Source organism: Hirundo rustica, chromosome 4, assembly GCF_015227805.2.
Source record: "Hirundo rustica isolate bHirRus1 chromosome 4, bHirRus1.pri.v3, whole genome shotgun sequence".
NCBI classification, from domain to species: domain Eukaryota; kingdom Metazoa; phylum Chordata; class Aves; order Passeriformes; family Hirundinidae; genus Hirundo; species Hirundo rustica.
Window position 1 is genome coordinate 71,738,142 of NC_053453.1, and position 23,324 is coordinate 71,761,465.

The 23,324-nt window shown below is 43.2% G+C and overlaps 1 long non-coding RNA gene across 3 annotated transcripts in view; it reads right to left on the reverse strand.

Moving 5' to 3' along the window:
* Window positions 1–260: 260 nt before the first annotated feature.
* Window positions 261–23,324, reverse strand: part of LOC120752034 (uncharacterized) — a 29,364-nt gene continuing 6,300 nt past the window's right edge. The window contains exons 2-5 of one of the 3 annotated variants that reach the window (XR_005700584.2): window positions 7,601–7,818; window positions 4,379–5,807; window positions 2,254–3,287; window positions 261–1,951 (exon numbers count right to left, since the gene is read on the reverse strand). This is a non-coding gene — a long non-coding RNA (uncharacterized LOC120752034). Of the gene's footprint in view, window positions 3,288–4,378; window positions 5,808–7,600; window positions 7,819–23,324 lie in introns of all 3 variants that reach the window. The other 2 variants (XR_005700583.2, XR_005700582.2) reach the window with 2 other exon arrangements.

Sequence of the window (23,324 nt, forward strand, 5' to 3'; positions counted from 1 at the left end):
CAGGCAGGTGCTTCTCTGCAGGATGGGAGGTACATTTTCCTCCGTGACATCTTGCAGCTACTGCAGTTATGGGATTCTTCCAGAAAATGATTTTACTAACTCATCAAACCCTTTCCATTTACCTCTGAATGCTAGGAGAGCAAAAACAATCCTCTGAATCAACCACCCCACCCACATCCCACCAACACAGAGGACTTCACTCTGTGCCTTCAAGAAGCAAATAATTTGTTCCATAACTCAAACTTGCATTGCTTACAGCCCATCAGTTTTAATATTTACCTGTTTGACCACTGTGATTACCTTATCCCTACATGCTCTTATCTACAGTGACAGCCTGACAGAACTCTTTTTGACTGTAATTACTTTTATTTTATTTGAAGTATGGGAGAACTGGGGAGCTGCTGTAATGGGTTCACATTATGCCAGACACAGGAAAGAACAATAAAAACAGCCCCTGTACTAAAGATTTCCCAGGTCAAAGTAATTTACCCAGTCTTCCCTTTGGGTTTAATTTTTGCCTTCGATGAAACCCATTCATTTTATTCTTTTCAGATACTCAAATTTTTGTGTCTTCCACTTATACTTTCCTTTTTCTCTAGAAATGTACCTTTTGTGAAATGAGCATACAACGTCCCTTTTTCCCCTTTCTTGAAAACTGTGAGAAATATATGAAATTAAGGTCTCTAAACAATTTACCATAGCCCAGTAACTGGTAACAGCAATCACAGAATGTTCTTCGTGAAGGATGGAATGCTTTAATCTCATCCCTTTTAAATCCATTAATGGTTTCAATGTTTGAAGCCAGATATGATCATTACCTTTGTATTGGTCAGAGAATGTCAACCATGATTGCATTTGCACTCTTGCATGGTGCTCTCAAGAAGGAATGAGCAATATGGAGAGGGAGTTTTTGCCAGGAGATGCAGTGGTGGGACAAGGGGGAATGGTTTAAACTGACAGAGAGTAGGCTTAGGTGGGATATTAGGAAGAAATTCTTCCCTGTGGGTGTGGTGAGGCCCTGGCACAGGGTGCCCAGAGAAGCTGTGGCTCCCTGGAAGTGTCCAAGGCCAGGTTGGATGGGGCCCTGAGCAACCTGATCAAGTGGAAGGTGTCCCTGCCCAGGGTAGGGGGATGGAACAGAATGATCTTCAAGCTCCTTTTCAACCCAAACCGTTCTGTGATTCCGTGATTAATTCTGTAATTCTGTGAACTTCTGGAACAGTACAGAACTCTCATTAGACCTTCAGTCTAGCAACAACTAATTTGCTATAGAACGAGAGACAAGAGACCAGGTACAAGATTTTCCCGTTTTTCTGGAAGACATTTTTTGGTAAGGCATGCAAAGCCACCAATTAGCTTTTAGTTGCCAGCAGAGCAAAATACCAGAAGTATCTTGTCTCATAATAGAGAAATTCCAGCCTTACTTCCTTAGGATTCTCAGAATTCGGTATGTACAACAATTGTGATGTACAAAAGAAAAGGAAGCCATCTCTCACACAGCACATGGGGTCACACCTCTTCTATTTCAAGTGGTTCTGTTCCAGGGAATTCTCAAAGATCCTTGATGACTCAGTCTTTAGGAGTGTCTGAAAAATTCCTGCCAAATAAAAGAAACATGCATAGGTACTGAGCTATCTCGGGGTGGAATGCAGAAGGGACCCTGTCGAAGTGAAGGGCTGTCTTCTCAGCCCTTGTTTATTAGTTACTTGCATTTATATGCTATTTTCCACCTTCATGACTAATTAATCCATGAGGAAAGGAGAAGAAAAACTCCATACCAGCCGAGGGTTGAGGTTTTTAAGAGACACTTATGTATGAGCAAGCTCTCCAAGTGGTTCAGAGATCCTGAATTAGAACTCGTCCTGTTCAGATGAGTTTTCCCTCTCGAGCACTGAGTCACTGGAGAAGGTGAACTGATGGGATTGGAACAGCAAGGCAGACACTTCACATCCTGCAGGTGCACAAACCAGAACAAGGATGAAATGTACAGAACGTGACTGACGTCAGAGCCCAAAATCTGAAAGCGCAAATAGCGTAAAACAGCGGCAATCACGGACGTGTCTGCAGGCCCTTGGCTTCTTTGGAAGTATCAGGAATGAAACCTCTGTACTTTAAAAGAGCCTCCATCAAAGGTCCAAACACAGAGGATGACTAACTTCCTCCTGTGAAGAGAATCCTTAAAAGAAACCAGAAAAAGAGAGAGAGAAAACAGCCAAAGGGCTTGCAGTACTAAGCTGTGTAGATTGACCTCACCTTTACGGGAGCAAAGATCAGCAGGTCTGACAGATCTTCACAGAAATGAAGATGAAATCTCCCTCAGATCTCGAGAACAGTAGAATGGAAAATAAATTATCCTAGTGCTGTCAGCAAAACCTACTACCTATGGGAAGCCTCACCCACAGCACAGGGTGCCTTTTGTGGTTCTGCCACGTTAAATCTGTGAGTCCTAGTGGCTGGTGATGTGTTTAGCATCGCTCTAAAATATGCTCCTTGTCACAAGTTTTCTGTTGTTTTGGTTTGGTTTTTTGAGAAATCCTGACACAGAAGCCCTGCAGAAACTTGCCTGAGAGCATGTTATGATGTAGAAGGCGTCACACACACCACTGATAAAGACAGTCTCAGACAGATGTCCTCGGCTGTTACATTGATCACTCAGAGGATTTCTGAACGCTAAACTCAGGATGGCATCCATGAAAAGCCATTGCATATGTTGGAGTGCCAGCTGTGGTTAGTGTAACCTGGAGACAAAACAAGATGACTTGGTTGGAGCTGCAGGGAGCTCAGCCATCTTCCAGGAGTCACACCGGTAGATTTCCTCATTAAAACATTAGCACCTAATCAACCTCTAACATATTTAAAGATGCAGGATGAACCCTCTCATACCAAATCCCTCAAGGATGTCCTCTCCCCACAGAGGGCATTAAGGGTGGATCTACTTGGTTCCCTCAAGCACTGCAGTCAGGAGCAAAAAAACATGTTAAAAAAAGCTTTTGCAGGAGCTTGATGTCTTCCGTCTGCTTTTCTTGGACATGGTCAAGGTCTATACAGGTGTATGCCAGATGGGCATGGCTACACTGCTTGTGTTGACAAGCACAATATTTCCAAGAGTTTTCTTGTTTTTCTTGGACAACCTTCTAGAGAATGCCTAAGATTTCTGCCATGTACTTCATTAGATTCTGGAAAATTTTAAACTTCCCCGTAGAAGCCAGGAGAAGATGAGGATATTGCAGCTGGGACTGGATGTTGTTCTGCTGGAGTTTGAGGTTTTTCTCCATGCTGTCAGATAGCTGTGGGTTGGAGAAACAGAGCTGTGTGAGAAGATTTAATGCACCCTTTGAAGGTGAAGAGCTGTTCTTTGGAGGCAGTGGGCAGAGCTGGCTTGAGGGGCTGACAGGGAGCAGTGTAGCTGAGGGGTGAGAGGAAATGGCAGCTCGTCCAAGACGAGAAACTGCATGAGGAAGAGATCCTGTGCAGTTCTTGCTGCAATCTCTGGGCTCTTTTCTGGAACTTGAGTGGCAGGGAGAGAAAATTCTGGCAAGAGAAAAGCCAAAAGGAGCATTCACAAGCAGGAGAGCAATAATTCTTTCTGTGATGTGCTGGGACCACCACCCTGAGATCAACTCTCCACAGGTCAAAAGCCATTCTGTCCCAATCCTGCACTGCCTCACTGGTTTATTTCTAGTCATCTCCAGACACGAACATGAAGTGCAAGGTGTTAAATTCAACATTCCTTATCCATAGTGGTCTAGGTAGGTTTGGTGGCAGATTTCAGGAGTAGCATCCAGTCCAGCCTTCACAGCTGGCTCTATTTCCTGGACACCTAACACTCATTTGGGAGTTCTTTGTACATCATATTCCATTTAAAAATACATACAAAAATAGCTGTAGAGGCAAACAATTTGAATAAAAACTAAAACCCCAGAGCTCTGGACCAGCATTGAGATTGATGTGCAATAGAGGAAAATGCCACAGGAAGGGAGGCACTGTCTGTGTATCAACACAGGCAAGCCAGACAAGAGCTTATTCCTTGCAGCAGGAAAAGAGCCTGCTCTTGCAATGATCCTTTTGTCTCTTCCCATTCCTGGCAGAAGCCACCCATATCTTTATTACACAATTTTTAATGCTCCAAGACGAGAATCCACTCCCTGTGCTTATCACTCAGCTAAAGAGAACTGAGGCCTCGCTGGCTGAAGTGAGGATCCTTACCCAGCAAACTGAAGCAATTTTAGAAGTTCTCTTTGGAATCCACCAAATTTTCTAGCAAAATTTCATCCCTGTCTCTCAGCAGGGCACTGAGAATGCTCACAGAGGAGCAGCATTGTTCTACACGTGAAACAGGTGGTTAAGTTAAACCTCAGAGGAAAAAGCTTCTACTTACACATTTAATCTTCAGTTCCCAGGATATCAGAGATGCCTGGAATAGAATTTAGTTCTCACTGAGGTTTGGTGTATTTCTGTAAAAGCAGATAACTCTGTGTTTGCCAACTTTAGAATTCAGTGCATTAGATATTACTGTCCATAAAGAAGTATTCACCAAGTTTGTCCATATTGAACCTTGCTCCTAGTGTCCCAAGAGTATTTCTTCCACTTTCTGATTAGGACCTCTGGAGATGCATTCTCAGTTCCTTGGTCTCTTTTGCATAATTTGGCAATTACTCAGTTACTGAAGACTTTAAAAGTAGACACTCTTTCTCAACAGTTTTCCAACCTCTTCTCTTAAACTTTTCTTCCAACCTAAGGGGCTGTTGACAGCTGAATCGCTGCATTTCTTAGAAATTTATTGTAGCAATTCAGTTTTTAGATCTCCTCCTGCACTTTTAAAGACCTAAAACCTTCAAATACATTTATTAAAATGGAATACCAACGACTCAGTGATTCACTTTAAAGTGCAGATTTCCCAAAACCAAATCTTAAGCTGCCAAATCCTGCCCTGCCTTAGCCAGCCTGTGATGTTTTCAGAAGGATATGACTGCCAAGATATGTAAATTGAGTCATTTTATTCTGTCTTTGAGAGTTCAGATTCTGATTTCTCACTGAATTTATTTGTTGATCTCTTCTCTGAGGAGGAAAAAAAAAAAAAAAAAAGATGACCAACTCTCTCTTTTTTTAGATGGTTCCCTTGTGTTTACTTGTTCCTGACTGAAGTGTCACATCAAAGACCTTCACAAACTACATGCAATTATTCCAGTGTCTCATTATCAAATCACTTAATGACTCGGTGTATGTCTGCGAGTCTCCTCATCATGAGGTCATTAACAAGGCTATTTACTGCAGGTGAGAGAATGCATTTGAGCTGGATGCTGACATCTACAGTGGATCAGTTGTTCGAGCAGATAATTACACTAGCATCAGACCTCTGTGCTATTTTTCTTGGCACAGCATCCTGCACGACGTTCCTCAGGGGACTGCGGCAGAACTTTCTGAAGAGGACCTGTGAGCGTACAGCTGGTTTCCTCTCCCTTCTGTTTGATGGCTGCCTTGATGCCTGTGCAGAGGTTCTTACAGGAGAAATTTATTCAATCTATGTTCTTCTGGGCTGAAACTTAGGTCAGTTCTTTGGAAGCTTGTGCAATGTCACACGAGTATTTGCTGTAGTTCACTTTGGTGTGTAAGTTATAACATCTGTTTAACCACAGACTCCTCCTGGTCCCTGGCTTCTCTCAAGTCAGTGATTTCATCACACATTTTGTCTTCAGAGGCTTTTGTCCTTTACAGTTGCCTGGTCTTCAGCTACAGCTTTCTCGGATGCATAACTTCTCTTTCTCTTGTTGTGGTGTTGGACTCTTCCCACTTCCTTTGTCAGTGTACTGGAGAAAAAAAAAAAACAAACCCACAGGTAGCACCAGAAGGCTTTGCTTCCCCCACTGCTTTACACTCCTCCTCTGCATCCAAACCTTTCCTTGCTCACCCTTGGCCAACACTCCAACTCACACAGCCTACACAGAGGGGATTTTTCCAGAGGAATGGCAGAAATATCACTGTCTCCAGCAGCAGTTCCACCTTCAGAGCTGGTTTGTCCACGTGCTTCCTCCCAGCTCATCATCCACAGTGTGTCATTGCAACAAACTCACAGCCCCGTCACTGGAGCAGCACAAGCCACCAGAGACCCTGCCAGGGACTTTGCTTCACGGCAGCAGCTTGTAAGAACAGCTCAGAGGCAGTCTGACAGTTCTGCTTTCATGCCCCCAGGCAGGGCAGACACCTACAAGGCTCAGACAGCTCACAAGGAACCTGTGCTGCAAGTCCTGGCCTTGGAATCCACCTGTCTCAAAGAAAACTCAGATATTGCCATTCCTTTTGTAGTTCCTACCTACTCTCTGAGAGGAAAGATTTTTTCCCCCCCATCTCCTCTCTTTAAGATCCATGCTCTATCAAGGGTTTTCCTTCCTGTTAAGAAAAGAGATTTTTCTAATACTACTTTCACTGAAGTTGACTGGGTAAAATTACCCAGACTCCCACAAGTCATTCGGAAAGCTGAAGAGCGTATTGATAAAATATATGCATTGAACGTGAATATTGCCTACCTGCAAAGCTCTAAGATATCTACAAGATATCTACACACTTGCATTGCTTTATTATCAAAATAAGCAAGTTACCAATATTTTTATCTTTACAGCCTATTCATTTTACCCCTTGTAAGTCTCATGAAAAATTAACACATCTGATATTTTCCTTGTTGCCTTAGAGGGAATATCTGAACTTCCCAAGATTTTGCATCTTAAAGTAGCTTGTACAATGTTCAGCTATGACTTAGTGCCTCCTCCAAAAGCTCTTTTAAAACATTTGCAGAGCACAGAAGTGACATGGAAAGCTAAGCCCCGATTTCAGGGACGTCTGGAGCATTCAGAGGCTGCTGGAACACAGCAGTTCTTATTCACCTAAATAGCTTAGGCACATTTGCAATGCTCCTGTGCTCAATGCCTCGTACCAGACAAGAGTTTTTATCTGTGTCAAATTGTAATTGCTCGTTGCTTCATGAATGTCATTGTAATTACGACATCCACTCTGCATTTTAACCTCCACAGTGAATTGAGAGACGCAGTTTCTGCTGGAAACTGATTTTGGTTTGACAGCATCTGTCAGTTCTGACGCCCTGGCTGTGCATTTCACGTGCCTGGAAGAAGACAACCAGATGAGAATCACTCAAGCCAACATTTAAGTCTCCTTCACTGGCTCTACAAGCAATTAAAGTCCTGTTGTTGATTTGAATAACTTTCTGCTGAGAAATTGGGTAAGGCCGGGTCAGGGAGTGGCAAGACATTGGCAGAGGTGAGACAAAGCTAATTTTCAAGAAATGACTGCTTTTGAGAGCACCAGACCACCAGCAGAGCCCACATGACAAGGACAGCTGCCAGGCACAAGGATGCTGAACCCAGCCTCTGGGATGAGGTCAGGCAGGGGCAGAGCATGCAGGTCCATTTCTTGTTTTCCAAAGGGCTGTTGGGATCTCTAAAACTTTCCAGGCTACAGTCAAAAAATTCATTTTGCTAATCCTACTGTCCTGCTCTCCAGTCCCATCATTCCTAAGGATTTTTCTGCTCGACTCCCACAGTCAAGGTATTTTTTTGCAGTGAAAGGATAGGAAGAGCATCACACTTACTGTACAGAACCTGTAGTTTTCCACTCTCTGGAGGCTGCAGCCTGAGAAAAGGACCAGACACTGGGTCCGCACCCAGGAGTCCTTCTGCCAGTGAAGCATCTTCTGGAGGAAGATAAGGACACAGGGAAGTACTGCACGGGTTCATCTTCAGCAGATTTGTGTGGTGTTCAAACAGATTCTGTGAACATGGCCGGGTTAAAACAGCTCCCAGAGTCCACCTACGAGAGAGCCAGAATTCCTCTTTGCTCTTATATGGCCCAGGAGACAGAACCCCAAGCCTGTGCTTTATCAAAGCCTGGGCTTATCTTTGTGACTTGGCCTGGCCTGTCTAGTTTGACACACATTCTGTTCCTCGTTCCTATTTTTCTTTGAACTTGGCCTGCCCGGAATTTCCTTTTTTTTGTTGTTGTTTTTGTTTGTTGTTTGTTTGTTTCTCTTGCTTATTACATGACCATGCTATTCCTGAGCTCACTGGTGAGTGAGGATTTCCCAGGCCCTGCTGCACAGGGCTGTAAATTCTCATTGCACTTGGCATCCCTGGTACAGCCTAACACCAGAAATCCAGGGGGCACCAGGTGCCTCAAAGTAATTCTGCTTTACACCCCTGACACCTGGCAGTTTTGTACTATCACTGCCTCACGCTTTGCTTTAGAATCTTAGGGTGGATATTTACACTCATTCAGAAAAAGCAGAAGTATATATTTTTATTTTGTTTTACCCACCCTCCTCTCTGGCTGTGGCACTGCCTTCTATTCCTTGTTCTGCACTCCCATCTCACCATCTGCCCAATGCTAACCTAAGCCTAATCTGTGCATCATCACCACTCTCTCAGCTGAAAGACACAAAAAGATTTCCTTGAATTCATTTAATTAAGAGCGGCACCATTTGGGGAGATGTACCAAAAATAACTTGATTTATGAGCTGGCAGTTTAAGTAGCCCCTTAGCAGCGTTTAGCAACTGCTGCTGATGCAAGATGTCTCTATTGATTCAGGGCCATCCAGGTTTGAAGTGAATAGGTAGCTCCCTTTCACACGCATCAGAGTGGCAGTTCACGTCTGAGGAATTAATCTCAAACGTAGTTTTTATGGGAAAATAGATATAGCAAAAATTTGCTGTCAGATCTCTGTCTGAGGGGAAAAAAAAACAACCCTACCCCATATCCACAGTTTTATTACCATTTATGAATTAAATGCCATGCAAAGGTTGGAAAGTAAATATTTTCACTCTGTAACACTTTGTACTCACTTTTCCCTGTCGATATGCTGAATTATGTATATACATAATATACATTGTCTCCACTCCACTGTTTTAAACACAACTAGGTGAACTGGTAGTTGTTTCCAGGACAGCCCCTGCAGTGTGCTTTAAAATGCAAGAGGGTCAGGAGCAACTTTTGCTCCTCATTTTCAGATGGTGCCCACTCAACGAGGTCCTTTGCCACGAAGAAAAACAAAAGCAGCCCCTGGAAGATGCTGGGTGGTGACACAAAGGGCACAGGACAAAATTCCACGTTCACTCTGGTGATTCCTCAATCATTCAGTCAGTCAGGGTTACAACTAATAAAATACATCAGGAAAAAGTCAAGCACTGTAACCCCGTTTTTTCTTCTGCACACCTCCCCAGTGCACATCACTTTTTTCCAAGGAGCTGTGTCCCTGGAGAAGTGGGGTTACAGATATGGCAAAGGAATGGGCAACTGTGGAAATATTTATTTTCATTTCTGCAGAGGCTCAAGGCTGGGGCAGAAACCTTCTGCTACTGCCACGCCTCTAAACAGGGGTGGGAAGAATCCAGCAGCAGAAAGCACATTGTGAGAGCTCACTCAGGAAAAAGAGGAGATTCCAAAAGATCCAGCACAACCCTGGAGGGCCACAAGCCACTCTAAATTAACTAGATGATTTTGAAAGGTCTAAATAAAAATTAAAAAAAAAACCCACCCCAAACTGTAATGACACATTTACAGGCAAGATATATCCTATAAAATCTGAAAGCAGAAAGGCATTTAAATTTTGGGATGGGGACTATTATCCTTGTGAAAGTGGAAATAATAGCACCCCTATGCCCAATGGGCAATAAAACTCATTATGGAGCAAGGCACTATGAGGCTACAGTGACTTGTTTGATCAGGGGAGTGAAAGAGATGAATGAAAAGGTCACTAGGTATGAATAGAAACATCTGAGCACTCCGAGGCTTTCATAATTTGTTAACCAAACAGAGATGCTGGAAGAATGGATACGGGAGAAAACAAAGAGAAAGAGAGCTGCAGGAAAAAGAAAATATAGTGATTGAGTAGTTCTCCTTTCACATCAAAGCCTGGGGGCAAGGGAAGGGGGTGCTGCACAGCTTTAAATCACACAAAAATAGGCGGCAATGCTGCGGTTCTCCTAGCTGGGCCAGCAGCAAACACATCTGAGGGAGCCAAGCCCGCGTGACCGGGCCACGCACGTGTGCTGCGCTGAGGGAGATGCCATGTAGAGCACAGATAATTCATCTGATGCGGCATTTGCTCGGGTAACCACGCAACCCTCTGTGAACAGCAAACCAAGGAAGCGTGCAGAATCCATAGTTCATTGCTCTCCTCTTCCCTGAGGTTGAATCAACTTGCCTTTTTTTTTTTTTTTTTTTCCCTAATGCAGCATTTAGCTCTTTGAGCCATTCATATTTCTCCCCTCTCTTTCTTTTCAGCTGTGAATTCGTGCCGTGTATGAATGGCGGCGGCAGTTCATTCATACATTCTGCATTCGTGAGGATGCAGAGGAGACAGGCACATTTCTGGAGACACAGCTCCAAGGGAGTGCCAGAGACAAGGGATGGCCTTGGGTCTCTGAAGGAATGCAGAGACAGCCTCTCAGAAAATCTCCCTGGGTGGGGGCTGCCATCCTGTAATTCGTCCAGGAAAGCATTCCAGGCAGAATCCACAGTTCCAGTCGGAGCAGCTGTGCAATCTCACAGGTTTGGGGCAGGACAGTGATGCTCCCTGAGTGGTGCCTTCTGTCTCACGTGCTGGCCACGCTGCACGGATCCACCTCTCACCTTGGGATCCTCGCTGCTAGACAGGTTCCCAGCCCTCCTTCCAGGACTAGAGGGGCTGGAGATTTATGATGACTTGTGCTGGGCTTTTTTTTTTCCTTCCCTACAAACATTCTGTCATTCAATGGGTTTAAGACTAAAATAAAAAGAAAAAAAATCTCCATTGTTGACTGGACAAATTTAAGGCTCTACCTTTCAATTGCTTTTCACGTCATAGCAGACTCTTGCTTATGGTTTTAAGTGCACAGTCACAAAACACAGAGAGCGGCAGCTTAACACCACACTTGGATTTATGAAGCTTTCCTGACTTGAATGACATTTTGTTGCTTATTTAAATATATACATACAGAGGCCTCTGGAGCCCTTAAAGGATATTATCTCTGACCACACACATACAGAGATGCTTGAATTCAAAGGTTTTTAAATGTTTGCTTACCAGGTGGTCCTATTTTCTCTCTTCTCTCTCTCAAGAAACAAGGCGCATGTACATACAAAAATGTCTCACATAAATTATAGTGAAGTTGGATGTTTTGGTTTTTTTATGCAAGAAATTAGCTCACATGCTCAGTCCTTATTAAAAAAAAAAAAAAAAAAAAAAAAAAAAAAAAAAAAAAAAAAAAAAAAAAAAGGTGTGCACATGTCAAAGATTTCCAAGATGAGTATCCTATAGGAAAACATTGCATCAGGGAAGCATCAGGAATCAGAACAGACCAGACATCTGTTTGGTTTGCTCTTTTTCTTTTCTTTCCAGTGCAGCAGTTGTACATTTGGCTAAATTACTCTCTCAAAGCAAGAGCTCTGCATCTGTACAGCAATTTACTGAATTCCAGCTTGTTATCAGGGAAGGGCTGAATGGAATGGTTTCCATAAAAGCAGTGATCCACTGTTGGATGGGGCTGGAACTGGATGATCTCTAAGGCTCCTTCCAACCCAAACCATTCCATGATCCTAGGTCCCGCACATGAAACATGACACTGTAGGGCTACAGGATGTTCCAACAGGATGTCTCTGGGCAATTTCCCCCAGAGATAATCCAGTGAGAAAGCACTGATCAAGAGCATTACTGGGAGACAGGTGAAAACAGTGCTGAGTGATTCCAGTGAGCATTCTGAACAGAGCTCTGTATAAAACCCCGCACAAGAGGCACAGAGCCACACAATCCGAATGCTGGCAGACTGGGGAGTGTTCCATGCACAGCAAAACAGGAAGAAATTCCACTTGCAGTGAAGGAACTCCACAGACTTCTACTCATTTTAGACCCTGTATGACCCAAGTACATTTGGAAGCGTTGCCTCTGCACTGCAGCAGCTCCAAGCCCTGACGGTGATGGTACCACAACACAAATTCTGTGAAATCCCGTCTGAAACCAAGTGGATCAGAGCTAGTCAGAGTCAGATCTCTCTGTTCTCACCTTCAAGGGCACAGCCATTCTTTACAGAGGGCAGACGAAATTCAGTTTTAAAACATGAATAATTTAGGTGCCAATAGGGCTTCAGAATTTTGCAGCAACACTGATGGAATAAAAAGCAATTTGGCTCTGCACAGGACAGACCCTCAAGTATAGATAGATCCCTGCAGTAGCAAAAACTTCCTGCCTCTAGAACTTGATTTTGTTTGCTCTCTTTTCCTAGCTACTGCCTGGATGCCTTGACAACACAACAAACCTTTATTTCATTTTGAAGGTTTAGCATGTCATATAACAATAACCAGATCACTCCCCCTAAAAAACAGAAAAACAACATTGCTTAGAAGAAAAAAAAAAAACAAAAAACTCATTTTCGTTGTTTGGCACCAATTATTCACCATGTGAATTACTCTGGAAAGCCTTAAAGCCCAAAAACCAGAATATTCATCAGTATGTCTGAAGTTATTCCACAGGTATCAATTAGCTGTTCAGAGATACAAGTTGAACTAGTAATTTCCTCCCCCAGTGAAGCCCAGAAACTTTTTGTCCTGACATTGATGAAACGTAATCTACACTTAAAATGGAATGAGAGCCAGGAAAACAAAGCATGCAGCATGAAACTGGGGCATCGAGATCAGTGGGGACAGAAGAGGAAGGGCCTGCAGAACTACCTTGAATTGAAAACCTCAAGATTCTCATTAGGTGGAGAGTAACAGCTACCACAACTCTTTTAAACATGGAACCCAGCAGAAGGTATAACTTTTGTACACACGGACCAAGAAGTTTTATGGCCATGAAAAAGATCTTCACCTCCCCTCTGGCATCTTTAAAAAAATTTTTTAAAAACCCCAACACCTAAGGTTCCACTTCAACAGATTTTTGCCAGCAGATCCTAGATTATTTTGGGAGTTCTCTAGAAGCAATTGAGATGTAGGGAAATGCATGAACATAAAACTTCCATCTGGGCAAAGTTTATTAAAGGCGTGGGATCCTAAGTTGCCCACACACTACTGCTGTACCCATTAATATTCTGTTCGCAACATGTAGCATCAAATGATTCACAGATGTTTTAATAATTGGCTTACAAGCCTATATAACAAACTCTGTTTCCATAAACTTGCAGGATATGCTAGATAATCACTCTTTTAACTGTTTTTAAAATGAAAGCTTAACAGCAACTCTGATCTTTAAATTTTGCATACTAATAAAAAAACTTACTAAAACGATGATAGTTTTAGAAACCACGATTTCAAATGAAACCCAAGACTGAACTCCAGGGTTTGGGTTTCTATTTCCCAAATGCTAAGAGCGAATTTTTTTCCCCTGTGTTGTCTGAAACAAGCAGATTTTTCCTGCCTTCAAACAAAGCAGTCTGAGGGCTCAAGAGGGGAAGAGATGGATTAAATGTTGACTGAAACACTTAAAGGCCTTCAGGAAGAAGCACAAATGCCAGGTGCTGACCTAAGGTTCCAAAAGCCTCTAACAAGTATACAATAAAATTGAAATATTTCAAAGTCTCCTACCCTTTTGACAGATGTTGCAATCGTGTTGTTTCATTTTTCTCTTTTCAACACTCACATACTTGTCCTTTGGACATTCCTCATATGAAACTCATGCTTCTATCTGTTGTTTGCAGCAAGTCTCTAAGGCAACCATGGGGTTGGGCAAATAGTTTCACTTTGTGCAAGATAATAGGTAATTCAAAACATCTATTTTTTCAAAGCAAACTGAAGTCATCTCCACATCAAACACTGCAGCTGATAAAGAGTCCAAGAAAAACCAATCAACGAGGCCAGTTAGACAATAACAACTCAATCCCAAAGAGCTGCAGCTCCCATTAACTTTCGGGGTCAGGGCTAAAATTCAGGGGTGTGTAAAGCACAGCCTGCAGCCAAACATCCACCCACTGCAACCCCAGGGTGAGGAAAAGAAGGATTAACTGGGGGATTGATTGCCAGAGAATACACAGACCATGTAGCTTCGCCCAAGGTGGAATTCACTTGAGTCCAAGGAGTCCTTCTGGCACCTACAAGCACAGCAGGTGCTCCTCATCCAGGCTCCAAAAGAGGGTCTGAGCCAGAGGAGAGACCACTCAAATAAAGCACATGATAATGAACAACTATCACCCCCACTGGTGTAAAGTGGGGTCCTGTTTTCCCCTCAGTGTAAGCCAAAAAGCAAGGGCTTCATCCTGCTAAGACAGGGGCAAGATCCCACGAGACACAGACAAGAGACATGTCAAGCCCTGAGCTTGGCACAAGGAGGTTTAATCCCCAGCATGAAAAAGGGATCTGCCTGCTGTCCTTTTGGATGCAGGGAGACAGAGGAAATGACACTGACCAAACTCAACTACCTGCATGCTTATTTGCCATGGGAAGAGCAGCTCTACCTCAAAACTTCCAGTTATTCTACAACTGCCACAAAGATCAGAAAGCAGAATTAGACTAAGGGTCTCAGGGCCTTAACAAATGAACCTTTCAAGAGCTCATGTCCTTGGGGCCCTGCAGAGAGATCTGAAACAAGCAACACAGAGCTGGGCCAAGCTCAGAAGGCTGAAAGCAGCAATGTGCTTCCAGGGCTGTGGCCAGCACCCATCTCCTCCTGCAGCTCCTTGGGGACTGCAAAGGGTGCTGCTGGCACCGCCCAGCCCAGAGCACCTGCCAGAGATTCCAGGGCTGGAACCCATCCACAGGGTTTAGATTTATATTCTTAACAAAGCTTTCTACTTACCACCTCCACTGCTGCCCAAATTTCAGTGAACACGCTGCTTTTATGTTATGGCTTGTCCACTGTGTAGCCAATGTTGCTGCCCTGAGCTCCCTCTGCACAGGATTGTGTGAAGAAAAGGGATAATTTATTAAAAGAAACCCCAAACTGATTGACATATTTTGCTTGGACACAGGGGATGTTTGCTCTGCCTCACACCCTGGAGGCACAGGTACTGCCCACAGTTCTGCAGGCAGCTTTTCCCCCGTGATCCACGCTCACAGCGGTGCCTGGAGCACAACCCCACCCCACAGTGCCACTCTGGAGCAGAACAGCCCAAACCAGAGCCCCTTCAAAGCTCTGCACGTGCTCTTGGACAGCTCAGGACTTGATCCTGCAGGCACCTCACCCTCCAAACACGAACCCTGGAACTGGCTGACATCCCAGACTAAGAGGGATCAGGCCCGTGACATTTTCTTCCATTTCAGCTTTTCCCTGTCTTCTGTGTACTCAGGTGCTACCAATTTCCAGCTCAGCTGGTGACTGTGCTTAAAGCTAAGACAGTGATCCCAGAAATACCTGAGAAACGGGAGAACAGCAGCTTTGCAGGCCAGTTGCAACAATGTAAGTAAATCCTGCGGATCCCATAAAAGATGCTATTGTCTCTGAACTCCAGACACCCAGCAGCAATGTCCATGATCTATCCCCTAGTAGCACTATCATTAATATTTTCCCAAGACAAGTGCTTGTAGCACAATTTCTTCTCCAAATGCCCTTACTTCAGTTACCCATTGCATTTTAGAAACTTGGTTAACTCTCTACTGCCTTCACCGGTTGGCATTCTTTGCTCTCTTCTTCCAGATTCTCAATGTGTTCTTTCCCCACAGGTATCATAAGAAGCTGCTCATCCCTGAGCATGCAGATGGTCAGGAAAATCCAGAAAACAGAACTGGAGTCCAGTAGTCTGAAATCAAAGTGCACAATGCCCCAGGTGTTTGCAGAGTAAAGAAAGGTCACTTAGCTCACCAGCAAGAATACTGAGGGGCCAGCCAGCACAGATCTCACACAGGGGAAGCCCAGAATCTGTGAAAAACTCTCATCCATCATGTGCTAAACACATCCTACTCTGTCTCCTCCTCCCATGAAAGCAGCACCAAGGGTGCAACCTGACCCTTCTTTTATTAAACTTCACTGTGCTTGGAAGTGCCAGAGCAGAGGCACGTTCTGGGTTTTGGCAGAAACTTCTCAAACCATCACCATTCACTACAAGATAACCTGCTCTTCCTTCAGTGGAACAGAAGGGGCACAGACCCCACAGATCCCTCAGAGTCAGGGGAACCTTGCACAGGTAAATGCAGATGGAAGATGCAGTAACGTGGATGGATTATCTGATCCAGCAGCACGGATTGCTTAATCCCACGGAGATACTCAATGTATTGTTCTACACATCTGGTATCAAGCCCTTCACAGAAGCACACCAAGAACACCCAATGTCTGATGGAGAGAGTTTCACAAACCACCAAGAAAATTAAGTTCCCAAAATAATTGGACAGTGTCCATGGTTTCAGAGGCTGCACTCCAGAACTTGCTGAGGAACCGTTCCTCAGCTGTGTCACACAAAGACCACAGAAGCGCTCGAGAGCTTCAAACAGTGCACAAGTTTTCCAGCTGGTGCCCCGTAATGTTCTGGCACATTATGGTCACAAAAGCCACCTCCACTTTGGACATCAGCAGTGCTGAGGTGTCACATTCAGTGCCATGATTTAGTGCCTCAAGGAACACCAGGCCGTGCTTACACCATCATATTAGTGAGACAGTTTGGAAGAGAATAACCAGACTAAGTCCAAGCTCTGCTACTGTTTACAGATCCTGAAGTTTGAAAAGCATATGGATTAGTAAGAAAAGACCAGATTGTTACAGCCACAGCTGATAGCACTACTTCAGATAATGGCTGCAATGGGAATAAGCCATCATTAGCTGATTTTCTTCTGGTTCCCACTGTGCAATTCCCTCACACCACAGAACAAACATTAGCTTTCTGCAGATTCCTGAGGACATTTCTAAACCTTGGGCTAAGCAGTGTGGTTCATTTTGCTCAGGTCTGGACAAATTCCTACTGACTCTTGGAGAGTCAAGGTCTGAGTGTGCATTACTTCCTCCCCACACACTGGTTTTATTTCAGGAAGAAATCTGGTGAATGAACAGAGAACAGGCAAGAGAATCATCTTCTCAACTTATACAGCACCTGAGACACAAATGAGCAGGTGAGAACACAAATTCATCTTATTTAGTTTGACACTGCAATATGCTGCCAGCCACCTGCTCTCATAGATGCAGATAGACAGTTCCTCATCATAATTTTGCTCTCTGGTAATTCTTAGCTGTGTCATTGTAAAACACATGCATTTCCTGGAAGCTCAGAGTTAAAAAACATTCCTGGGGATATGTGACATGAAATCTCTCCTGTACCTGTATCTGACTGAAGATACACACGTGTAAATTTAAAAATATACGTCCACACATGTATAAAATCCCATCCTGCAGAATCTCCCTCTAAAATGAAGCAAAACAGCCAATTTTGAGGAAAACAACATTAAAAAGTAGAGAGAAAGGAAGCAGAGTAGTCAGGTACAAATACTACATCTTCTTCCCATGTGAAAGAGAACAGGTCATATTTCCAAACCAGTTCTGTCATGGGCTTCTCACACATCGCACATTGAACACACTGCCCTTGGAAAAGGCATTAGGAGCAGAGAGAAGAGAAAGAAAGGATGAGCAGCCATTCCTCCCCATTGGGAAGTGAGAGGTAAAATACTTGATTTATGTATCCCCCTGAGGGCCAACACCTGGCAGCACAGAGGCAACGCTGTGAGCGCTGCCCTCAAGTTACTCAACAAGAGAAGCATCTCATCCATCACACCAGTAAGGTTCCTTCTGTTCCTAGAAGAGTGTTCCTCCATCCTCAACTGTCCTTCTTCCTTTAGAACCCTTCCCCTGTAAATCTAGATGTTATCAGGGGACTATTTTTGGTGACAAAATTCAGGTGCCATGAAATTCTAGACATTGTAGCACGACCCACGTGGGTTTCAGCCAACGTCACAGAAGCAGCAAAGTCTCCCTGCAAATACCCTAAAGATTAGAAAATGGCAATATTTAGGTAGGTGGTTGCTCCCCACATGACTTCTGTAGCCACATTTGGAGTAATTATTAATTTTAGCTTTTTTTACAAGTAATTACCTTTTCTCTAGACACTGTAGCAGCACAAACAGGAGCATGTGACCCTGTTCTTAGAGCAGGGAATGAATGCACAGACTTCTTGCTACCCTGGGAGGTGCATAATGAATGTAGTGGTTTGTTTGGTATCCCACTCTCTTGTTTCTCTGGAGCACTTGGAATTAATATATATATATATATATGTATATGTGTGTGTGTGTATACATATGTATATATATAAAACCACCAAAACAAAACCACCAACCAAATAAAAATTCATAAGAAGTTTGAGGAAGAAACAAAGAGCAGCAGAGGAGAAACTCTCCAGCTCATTGTCATGACTGCTGGGGTCAAAACTAAAGGTGGCAAATCCTGAACAGAAGCACAGGGAGACAAATGCACTCCAAAGGAGGTCAGTATTCAGAAGACTACAATACAACGCTACTGCACTTGGGGCTTCTGCACACCTACAATGATTTCTACTTGAGCAACTGTTTTTCTTGAAAAGCCTCTTTTGTGCATCTGAAGAATGGAATTATTGGCATGTCCTGTTAGAATGAAACAGAGGTAGCATTGTCATGGAGCTGCTTAAAAAAAAAAAAAAAAAAAAAAAAAAAAAATCCTAGACTGAAAGAAAAACAACCAGAGTCACAGTTGGATCAAGAGCAACCAAAGCTCTTGGGTTGCATCCACTACAGTTGGAGGTAAATTGAAATAAATTTCCCATTCCACAGAGCTCTGTCAATCTCCTGGGAACCATACTGGCCTCCAAAGCTATAAATAAATAAATAAAAGCAGCAAGCCCAGACCTCCCGCACCATCTTATTTGACCTAACAGTCCACACTTGGGTGGCCCAATTTGTAAACCAGCCTTATTTTTATGACAGCAGAAAACACTAAATCATGCTCGTGAAAGCTGGATATAGCCCCCCAAAAGATAGGAAAAAGAAACAAAAAATGAGCAAAAGCAAGTGCAGTACCCAAGAAGGAAGGAGTTGAATGAAAGAAGACATTTAAATTTAAACTTGCTTTGGGCAAAGGGGCATACCCCACTGCATTTTGATTCTCCTTGGCACTTTCCCCTTTTATTTTTTGAAACAACCAAGCCTACAGTAATATTGGCCAAGACATTCTCCTGGTCCCCACTAAAGAATCTCAAATACTCCAGATTTGCAAGCGTCAAACACCTGGCATAGTCTGGCAAAGAAAGACATTTCCTTTCCATTTTTCCTTTCCTGACACACGTTCCAGAAAAATGGCTGTTGCTGAGGTGGGCTGCCAAAGGCTGCAGTGATCCTGCTCCTCAGGCTCCTCCTCATGCTCAGGCTGCAGCAGGGCTCCCACATTTCATTATCACCATTGTTTGAACAAGGACCTGTAGTACTCCCTGGAATAACCTAAACCTGCCACAGGACAGCCCAAAATCAGAGCATCCCCAAGACACGTAAGAACCAACATTCACAGCCAGAGAACTTTGCCTATGGTTTCATGAAATTCTTTTTGGAGTCTGTACCACACTCTTGACAAAGCCTAGAGCACAGGCAGGCCCCAAATGCTCAGTTTTCTGCTGATCTCTCAGATATAACAGGTGAAACATTTAAAAATTAATAAATCATACACTGCTTTAGGATCAAAAAATTGGAAACATCCTCCTTTTAAGCCTGCTTACAGAGCTCCCTGGAGCACATTTATCACTGCAGGGCTAGAGGCTCACCTCCCACTACCACGGTGCACAGCTAAAAACTGCAACATCACAGAACAAAACCCAATCCCAGAGCGTTGCAGAAGATGGATTAAGTTACCCAGATAAAACAGGAGCAAATTTAATGTTCAGACCTTGACTGGCAAATTAAGTTGGATTTCTAAGAGCAGCCCTTAGGGTTCCGTAGAGCTTATCTCTCCCATGAACTCATGTGAGACTAAATGCCATGAGCCTGCCAATTCCACCTTCCCTGCTGTATCCCTGGTCTGGAATAAACCTTGTCTGCTTGTCATTGCAATTGCTTTCAGCTGCTTAAACTTATCATCTATCAGAGAGAGAATGCTGGTGGACCTCACTTCCACCTCCCCTTCCACACCCACACAATCCTGTGAAGATCCTGCTGTTCCACAGGTGCTGGCCTATCCAAAGGCCACGGGTGCCTATGAAAAAAGCCTCTCCTCCACATAAACTCCAAAAAAAACCACCTGGTTGCAATCACATCAGCTGCAATTAATAAAATTACATCATTCAAAAGCTTACTGAAAACGTCACTAATGAAGCTGCACAGAAAAAAAAAAAAAAAAGAAAAAAAAAATCAGGAAAATCAAACTTCTGGTACTCCACCAGAAAAATTAGTACTTTCTATCCAAGACATCACATCCTGCCATCTCCTTAATTTAAAAGCATTAATCTTGCTCCTTTCTCCTTTTTACACAGCAATAGCTTTGCACTTTAGAAAATAAGAGAAATCAGGGAAAACATGGAATCTAACCAGTAGGAATTACATCTAGTTGAGCAGTCTGACGCACAACTGCAGCTTGTGGCACTCCGAAAGCAACTCAGAAGACAGATGGAGAAAACTCCAGTATATGAGGTTTTAACGGCAAGAGGCTTCACAACAAATTAGGCAGCAGAGGACTACCAATCCTGAAAATGCTGTGTTACACTGTTACCTTTAATTTTATCATATTTAGGAGCAGACCTGTTCCAACAGCACCCAGTGGTACAGAAGAGATCTACACTAAACTACAGTCTTAAAAACAAACAACCCCCCCATTAAATAAAATAACAAAAGAAAAATTAAAAAGACAACCGAAAAACAACAAAACCACAGCCCTTTAATAAATAAGAATTATGAAAAGTTAGCATACAAAATTGGAGTTTCCTTTGTAGCACAGCTGACTCTCCTTCAGTGTGAAGTTTTCAACCTTTTTTTTAAAATTTCTCATTGATTTTCTGAATTTGTTCATATTATGACATACATAGGATGCAGCCATCAAAGTGCTGAAAAGACACTGATGAGCACAGCATATGTGTTCTGAATAGATAATGGATATATGTTTAGTATTATATGTAAATAAATACACATTACACAGAATATCCTGTTCTCTAGTCTATCAACCATATTCTATTACACAGTGAAACTAAACAGACCCATACCTTTAATTGTTAGCAGTTTTAAGGATTTGTGGCTGTTTTGGAAATATCAGCAGGCAGCACCAGGGAAAGGTAAAAACCCACTGCCAGTAAGTTTATGAAACAGCACAACAGATATCCAATTAAATAACACACAATGCCTCTTCACGGGGGGGGGGGGGGAGGGATGATGAAACCCATCGACCTGAAAACACTCTCCTCAGTTTAGCCCTTGATTCAAAGACATTGATGTGACATTTAATGACCTCCAGTCTCACACTGTGTCCTTTTCCCTTTTCAGGTACTGTTCTGTCCTCATATTTTGTCCACAGTAAAAGGAGCAGTGAGAGCTTGATGCTTGCCGTAAGGTGAGGTGCACAGAATTTGAGCTAGATGCGTGAATTCTCCGTAGTAGGATCTGCATCCTCCACGCACACTTACCCTGTGCCTCCTTCTAAGAACACAGACACAAAGAAAAGCTCAGCGTGCACGGCAAGTATCACTCTGAGGGAGGGACAGACATTTCTCACAGAGCAGCATGCTGAAGTGCAGCTTTTCTCTCTTGCAGCCTGCTTCCAAACCTTATTTGACCTTGTGCTTTGTTGTTACACTACAGGCAGATGCAATTTCCAGAGCCCCATATTTTATTGCTGTGTTACCACCAGGAGCAGCCTGCTGGTCATTACTACATGTACTCTTACTCATGCATGAGAGCCTGCTGTCTCCCATTTACACACACTCCAGGCTAAGCCTAGTTAATCTATCACTATCTCAGGGCTGGAAAACAAAGCCAGAGTTGGGAAAAAAAAAAAAAAATCTTACAAAATTTTTCCTTTCACGTAATCATCTCAAAGGCAGCTGCCTGATAAAACAGGCTTAGCACAGTGAATACTTTGTTAATTTAGAAATTCTAGCACAGCTAACTCAAGCATCAGCCCTAGACATGCTGTACTCTCTGCTGCTAAAACAGGACTTTCCGATAACTTGTGTTTACTGAAGGACTTGCTTAATGCATCAGCCCCTGGATTTCTCATGGAACCTTGCTAATAATAGTGAACAGGTCCAGAAGACTGGAGTCATTTGGGGTCGTTTATCTAACAGTATTAAACAGATCAGGAATGCAGCAAAACCAGCGATCATGCCAGAACCCAGAAGTTCATGCAGAGGTAACTAAGAGTCCCCTGACTAGTAGGACAAACGAGAGGCAGAACAAGACATTAACAGCAGGACAAGTTGCCTTTTTAACATGGTTTGTGGGCACATTTCTCCCTTAAGTGATGGGGAGGGGGATTTTCTCCAGCGATGAAGTAATCAGAGATTTCTTTAGGCTGTAGACCTTTACTGTTTCCCCCTTTAACTGTAAAAGTGTTCTTTCCCTTTAAAAGAACGCACGCATCCAAACGAGACATCCAATATGGCACAGTGTAATCCATTAGACCTACAAGCTGACTTTACACTGAAAAACAGAGCCTGTCTGCATGACAAGCACAAAGGGATCTTTATCCCAGGCACTCTGCAGTCTGGTATCATGTCCTTTCTCTGATGCACCTGGCTGGAGAAAAGCCCTGGTGCCACAGCAGAAAATCAACTATGAGGAATTCACATCTTGCATCAGTGTAAGACCTTGAGAAAGTTTCACTCTTCCAGACCCAGATGAACTGACAAAAGAAGTTTATCTCCAGAGAGTACCTTTCCAACAAATTCACCACAGAGCACTCAGATGACTACACATTAATTCTCTCATGCAGGATTAGGTTAACCTGAATGGTTAAGATAGTTGGTCTCATGTACATAGCAGATACACTTTACATCCCTGTCTCTGAACAAAGACCCAAATTTCTCCAGTCACTTCTTGATAAAGCTTGTTTGAACAGTAAACAAAAAGTACCCTTTCCTTTGTGGAAGACTTAAGACAAAATGGATTTTTGTTCCTCAAAACATTTTAGAAAATAGAGCGGGAAAAGCCGTGTATGTTGATCAGTAGAAATAAAACTTATCAGATGTAGACCATCAGAACAACATCAAAGTATTGGGTCTCAGTTCCTTTTCTATATGGATTTTTTGAAGTCAATTGTGCATTGAGTCACACAAACCCCTACAACATGTTTCTGTGACATTTTAACACCTGTTAAGCGAGTGTGGCTAATTTTTTGTAACCATTTTTAAAAGTGGCTGGGACCCTTTCTGATTGTTATAGTCTAACACGGTGCTGGAATGGAAGGTCAGCTTGAAATCACATTCTTATATTCA